We start from the raw sequence: 7,680 nt of genomic DNA, 5'->3' as shown, positions 1-7,680 counted from the left end.
AGTATTTAAGATGGCAAAGAATTATAGGCATGAAATACTACTTAGAAGTAGGGAAGGAATTTATCCCATTGGTTTCTTGTATCTAATCTTATTATCAAAATAGCATGACTGTGGTATTTTTTTTCTTTGAAGGTTTAATAATTCAATTTCCTAAAATGTTCCTTTTCATTTCTATAGCAACCATATTTCTGTGTTTAACTCTGGAAAAAATCATTGTTCTTCCTATAAATATCTATTGTGGCTATTTAGTTTACCTGTGATAGACTCACAGATTAATTTGCCAGGCAAAGTTGGTTTACATCCAAATATCTGGAATTAGGATGGTGATGAAATACTGCAGCAGAAATGAGAGATACCGTAATTGATTTCCCCACAGGATGTAACAAAAATGCATTCCATGAGACAAAAGCCACACTTCTAGTACAGCGTATTTATAATGGTCATTGTATTTGTGATTATTACAAATGGTGTTTATTTAACAAGTGGGGAGGGGAAAATCATAGATGTTGCTAGCGAAACATCTATATTGCCCTCTCAGATCTGACACATGATTGCTATTGCTTTGAGCATCAATTGAGGTTCATGATGAATGTAGATTTTCAGCTACCTCCCAAAATATTTTTAGCTGGCTGGCATGCAACAGAAAATTGTAGCTCTACCAGCAACCACTGTTTCGATTCAAAAGACACCATTTAGCACAGCTGTTGTTATTTCCAAGTTAAAGCTATTGGGTTATTTATTAAATTATTATTAAAGGTGCAATTATAACTTATTCCAGGGGAGAATGAAACTTTGTTCATTAGCCACTAATGAAATTCCAAGTTTTGAGTTAAAGTTTGCGCCTCATTCACTTTCTGCGATTTTGGTTGCTTCTACTACTTGGCAATCTTTTTTCTAAATTTAATGCCGTGTTTTACAAGGCAAAAAGTTAGGAAGATGTATAGCAAATGAGGTTGGTGTAAAGTGCATTTTGTTAGATTTCCTTTACTCTTATTGCCTACCTTTCATTTCCTTTGCTTACAACTTCTTACTCTTGTTTTGCAATTTACATAACATGGTTTATCCTGAGGGATAATAGCATGATTAGTACGTAGGTTGGCCTCAAAGAGTAAATGCCACTTACTGATAGCATGCTGATTCAGATTGATAAAGATATTAACCACTATGTTAATTTTTTAAATTTACTCAAAATTTAAGAGAGAACTTTTATAAAATGTTTTATAGGTGGCATTTAGATCCTAAAAAATTAGCAAGTATGTATCCGAACTACCAGCCTAAATGCTGGAGGTGTGGTGGTGAAGATGCAACGTATTTTCATATATGGTGGACCTGTAAAAAGGTTAAAGCATTTTTGATTAAAATTTGGTGGAATATGCAGAAGATATTTAAGAAAAGGATAAAGCTTTGTCCGCAATTGTTTTTACTGGGTATTACTACTGATACTACTGTTGTGGACATTAAGTTGATGTTGAATTTAATTACGGCAGCAAGACTTTTAGTAGGGCAATATTGGAAGAAGGAAGAACTGCTGACTATAGAAGAATGGACTTTAAAAGTTTCCAACCTGGCGGAAATGGCAAAGATCTCAGCGTATTTGAAAGACCAGTCTCAACAGAGATATATTGTGGAGTGGAGAAGATGGATTGATTATATCCAGAATAAATATGGGACTAAAAAGTTTCACTTAGCATTTGAATAAGTACTAATGTGATATTTATATGGCTTGTAGTTATTTTATAAGAGTTAAAGTGCGATAGATTTAATAGTTTATTGTTGTTTGCATATGGTAGACTAGGATTGTTTGTATTTTTATACCTTGTATTTAGCTCTGGGAAGTCGGGGAGGGGGGAGGGGGAGATAGGGAGGTGTTGGGGAGGGTTGGGAAGAGGGGAGGGGGTTGGGAGGGGTTTTGTTTTGTTGTGGTAAAAATAAAATGTACTGTGAAACCTTTCAATAATTTTTTTTAAAAAATTTTTTAATATGAATATAGCTGCATGTCCGTTTCCTTTTACCCAGTGCCTAAACCATAATCTTGTAGCTTAGATTTCTTTTCTGTGACCCAAATTCCTCCCTCCCCCAGGAAAAATGAGGCAAGGAAAACTAATTTATAATCTATATTTGACTGTATTTCAAAGTTGTTGACTGTAAGACAAACTTTGTGAAAGGAAGGAAAAAAAACACATGACATCAGAGTGATATTATAAATCCATTGAGTTGTGTTGTTAGCATATTTCACATTTTAGAATTTAGCTCATGGCATAGAAAACCTCTAAAAATTTATTGCAAGCGTGCTTTTGTGTAGAACAAAAAACAGTCACAAAGATTTAGGTCCTCGCTTGAACCAAAGAGCCAGAAATACAGATGGGAACCTTACTTATGTGTAGGGGCTTCCACACAAGCTTTCCTTGAATAGATGCATATGTATAAAATCAATATTTCGTTTCAACCCAAATAATAAAACAGCACTGCACATTTAATCCGGCATTGACATGGTTTAACAAAAACCTCCTGTTCAACAAACACACTTTGGGAAGGAAGGAAGCTTATGACTGAACTTCAGCCACTGATGGGTGTATTGTGAGCAGAGTTGATCACACACAAATTGCTGAACACACTTGTCACAGTAACAGCACTACACTAGTGTACTGGGTATTACTTCATTTAATGACACGTACGTTGCAAAAATGGAAAGGAAAAAAATATAGCTCATAGGGCTTCCCTTCCAAATATCCATTTATTTCCTCTATGATGGCTTGGCCTGTTTTTACTAAAATTAGCCCCTGAGCTCTTGCTGTTGTGTGTTGACCGATAGTGCAGCAGCCGTAACATTGTAGTATGCATAGATGGAACAGACCTGGGTCATTTCTGGTTTTATTTATCAAAGACCTCCTATTTTGATTGCTTTTATTTTTGGAGAGGAAAAGAATGAGGTCTCAATAACCAGAAAAGTACAGCGTGTCCTAAGCCAGTATAAGATAGACATTCATACTACTTTTTACCAAGCTGTGAACTCTACATCAATTGTTTTGGACTTCTGCACACATCTAGTTCATGTCGTCCTTCACTTTCCCTAACCAATTAAACAAGTTTCAATAGTAATGCTTTAGATAGGTTAATTTACCTAGGCCGATTATTTTTGTCTCCTCTAAATTTTTCTATTTGTGAGGTTGACCTTTTTTTTGCTACTATGTCAGATTAAAGAAAAAAAGAAAAAAAGAGGCCAAAAATATGAAATAATAAACAAGCTAAGTTGCAACAACTACTTTCCACTTCCCCTATCTCACTCCACTTCGTGGTGGAATGCAAGATCTTTATTAATTGTACATGTTAATGCAGATTAATTTGCAAATGCCATTACAAAATTATTTTGAGAATGAATGATAGCAGTTAAGAGCTCCTAGAAGAACAGGAAAATAGTAGTTCCCATTGGCCTTTCCGCTTACCAAAATGATTACAAAATATACTGATCCATGATCATAAAGGCAAGTGGACTTCCATCTGCTGCTCAGGAATGTAACTTTCTACTCTGTGTTCCTCCTACATTATAATTTTGTTGCATGAAACTTTTCAATTTTAAAAAAATCTCCTCAGATCTTGTCGTGTCCACACCTTTTCAGCTTCGTAAGTTTCACATTACCACCCAGAAAAGAGCTATTTTCACTTCATCCAATTAATGAATATGGTAAAGGTAAAGGTTCCCCTGCACGTGCGTGCTAGTCGTTTCCGACTCTAGGGGCCGGTGCTCGTCTCCGTTTCAAAGCCGAAGAGCCAGCGCTTGTCCGAGGACGTCTCCGTGGTCATGTGGCTGGCATGACTAGAAGCCAAATGGAATGCTGTTACCTTCCCACCGGAGTGGTCCCTATTTTTCTACTTGCATTTTTTACGTGCTTTCGAACTGCTAGGTTGGCAGAAGCTGGGATGAGTAACAGGCGCTCACTCTGTTACGCGGCACTCAGGATTCGACCCACCAAACTGCTGACTTTCTGATCGACAAGCTCAGTATCCCAACCCACTGAGCCACTGCGTCCCTGTGAATATGGTGCCTGAGCCCTATACCTAAACATTCAAGAAGAATCTGGATGCCAATCTAGTGGGTACAGAATGATATCAAAACTGGAGGTCTTCTAGTCCAACCCGGTGCTCAGGCAGGAAACCCTATACCATTTCAGATAAATGGTTGTCCAATCTCTTCTTAAAAACTTCCAATTTGAATAGCAGTGTTTTCACACTTAAAAAACTGGTTTAACATGTTCTACTTCTTAAACCATGGTATAATGATTTACACGTTTCTTTGTTTTTTGTTTTTACAAAAACATATTTAGTGTCACTGAGTGAAATGCTGGTTATCATGTGCCAGGATCTCACTGAGTGACAATAAATGTGTAGTGTGCCAGGAAAGGCACAGGGAGTGTGCTGTGCCTGATATCTTTTGAGTGGGTTTATGTGCCCTGGGATAGCTCTAGGGAAGGCTCACCATGGCATGTTATTCTCAGTCATCCAGGCCATGATTATCTCAAAGGTGCTTTTTCAAAAGGCAACTGGACTTTGTTTTTTCCTTGAGGAAGATGTTTCGCTTCTCATCCAAGAAGCTTCTTCAGTTCTGACTGAAAAGTGGGGAGGTCAAAGGAATATAAATCCTTCTCTTCCCCTTCTCCCCTCCCCACCCCCACCATTCAGTTAGAACTGAAGAAACTTCTTGGATAAGAAGCGAAACATCTTCCTCAAGGATAAAACAAAGTCCAAATTGCCTTTTGGAAAAGCACCTTTGAAACGAGTTCTGTCCATCACTATACCTGTCTTCAGTGCTTTTTTGTAAAAGAAAAAGGTGCCAGAACTCACACATGTCATACAACTCGCCTTGCCCTACCCTACAAGGTTCCATCCAAAAAAGGTGCCGGAACTCCGTTCTGAGCGTTCTATGAGAAAAAAAGCTCTGCCTGTCTTTTATCTGGATGGTCTTTACACAGATGAATGCATAACTCGATACCCCAAATTCATTGTTAAATATATGAATACATCCTCACCTTGAATAGTCTGCTGTTAGTATCAGGGCGCTATATCCTTACAGGAGAACTCTTAAGAGTAGTCAACAAGTCTTGTAAGATGAACAATGCGCTTAAGCATCAGTGAGAAATTGGGAGGAAATTGGTATGCTTAGAGATCCTTGTACAGAAATTCTAAATTTCAAGAAAAGTACAAGGAAGACTATAATACAATTTCACATTTTAAAGAATGAAATATTGAATGAAATATTACTGGTATTATCTTATACACCCAACTGAATATGGGAAATGAGCCCTCCTGCTGATATTGCTAGCCCAATTAAAGAAATATAGGCATAATTGGTAAAACAAAGTAATGAAGTAATGAAGACTAAAGACCTCTAAGAGTTCAGGATGTTGAAACACATCTAGATCAGCCTTTCTCAAGAAGAATACTTTGTCCATGCCCTCCAACTATGCTAAAGTTGAGGAAAGCTGACCTATGTTAATTCAAGCAAATCAATCAACTCTTTATCTATGGGAAGATTTTTTTTCACCACAAAAAATAATTCACCAAGACTAGCTAATTCTATAAGGAGCATGTTGTGTTAAATGGAATGAAGTTGCTTGTTAAGGAGTGGTACTTAATTAAAGTATATTTGAGATGAGTAGGATACTTTTAATGGTCAACCAACATGGCTGAAATCCTTACTCTTTTTTGGAAGAAAACCTCCTTAAACTAAACTTTGAATAAACAGGCATTATGCAACCAATGAAAGTTTGAATACAAAGGTATCATACTATATTGCAAATGCTAACTATTTTGAAGCAAAATTGTGTGCCCCCTCCCTTACACTGTGAGTTGGTTCTATCCACCATCCTTGAGTTGGCAGAAAACTCTACCAGGATATATGACTGACTCCTATCCTGCCTCCTTGCCTCTATTTCCAGTCACTGCAGTCATCTAACATCCTTCCAAAGAAATGGGTAACAAAGCCTCACACATTTTACATACCTGATGGCTATTTTTGGACAATTCCAGAAAAAAAAGCGGGTGGGAGTGAAATAACACTCAGTAGATAGGCTAGAGGTGAAATGACAGCATGGCAGAAATAAAAAGATTCACAGTGTGTGTTTGTGCCATGCTTAAGTGTAAAAGTTGATTTAGACTTGTCCACAATTGTGTGTATGGTAGATGTCAACACACACCTGTGGTGTGAAGGGATTGATGGGTAAGTGTAAGATGCAGATGGTTGCATACAGGCCGACGAGCACACCTCCCAAATCTCAACTAAGTGTTGTATGGATATGCACATCCTGCATGTTGATTGGGCAATAAGTCTATGTCTTCTGTGCTTTGAGATTTGAATGTCCCCTTGCCAGAACGTAACATTCACAGACCTATAAATGCAACAGCAACTGTCTCTGAATGACAGACACCTATGTTCTTTGACATGCAGTGACTCAGAAGTCTAAACCTGGCTTAAGTGGGGGAAGGTCTTTAATATGCTTAAAGTGGTAAGATGTCCTTTGAACATAAAAAAGTCTTCAAAGTTGGATGTAAACATAGTAAATATCTAATTTAAATGCAACTAATTAAGATGTAACTATATCTCAATGGACATTTGCTAGTTAACTGTTAAATACTACCTTGCTTATCGGCAGTTGCCATTGGCTAATGACACTCAGAAGAGGAAAATCTTAGGATCCAAGATATATTCAGTACCTTGGTAACCAGGGCAATCTTCCTCAATCTGGGGCCTAATAAGCCATGCTAGATAATACATGTGGAAACAGAAGTCTATCATAGATGGAGAGCGTAAGATTCTTCATTGGAAGCTGACTTAATTTTTATTAAGGAACAGGTACGCCAGGAGTGGGTGGGTGGGTGGATAGATGGATGGCATAGTAGATTCAAAGCTCTTCCCATGTTTGCAGTCTTGAAAGTCCTATTTAAATTTGGCAATAAAGCAGCATAGTGGTAATAGAGGGTGACATAAACTAAAATCAGTATGTTAATATTCCAATAAGCTACTTAATTCATTAAAAATACAAGAAAATTGCCAAAAACCTAAAAGGCCCTTAAATTCTGCCTTCCTAGTGATGATGTCACTGGCTCCTTGTCTCCTGAGCCTTCAGAGGCTATTGTATTTTCCTTTTTGTTTTTAGGTGCCCCCACTCACTCTGGTACAACTAAAGATTCACCGAATTCACATAAGCATCATGACGAACAATTCAATAGTGCAGGAGATGGCAGTGGGCACATCACAAGGTGGTGTGTACATTTCTGATTTCCCCATTATTAAATGCAGAAACATAGATGCAGACCAATGCCTTACCTTACCTGAGTACCTCAGGGAACATCTGCTGCCGGCATCAAGCTCCCTGCGCCCTGTGCGTTCCCACAGAGAGGGCCTCCTCAGGGTGCCACCGATCAGAGAATGTCGATTGGTGGCCCCCAGGGGGAGATCCTTCTCTGTGGGCGCTCCGGAGCTGTGGAATCAGCTACCGGTTGAGCTCCGGATGGCGCCCGATCTTCGCTCCTTTCGTCGCGATCTTAAGACATTTCTGTTTGTACAAGCCGGCCTAGCCTGAGGGGGAGTGTTGGGGTTATTTTATTTTTTGTTTTTTAACTTTTCTTGGGGTTTTTAGTGTTGTATTTATATTGTTTTTAACTAGGGCAATTTGTTTAATCTCT

Source organism: Vipera ursinii (genome assembly GCF_947247035.1).
Source record: "Vipera ursinii genome assembly, chromosome: 1".
Lineage (NCBI taxonomy): Eukaryota > Metazoa > Chordata > Lepidosauria > Squamata > Viperidae > Vipera > Vipera ursinii.
This window is presented reverse-complemented; position numbering follows the sequence as displayed.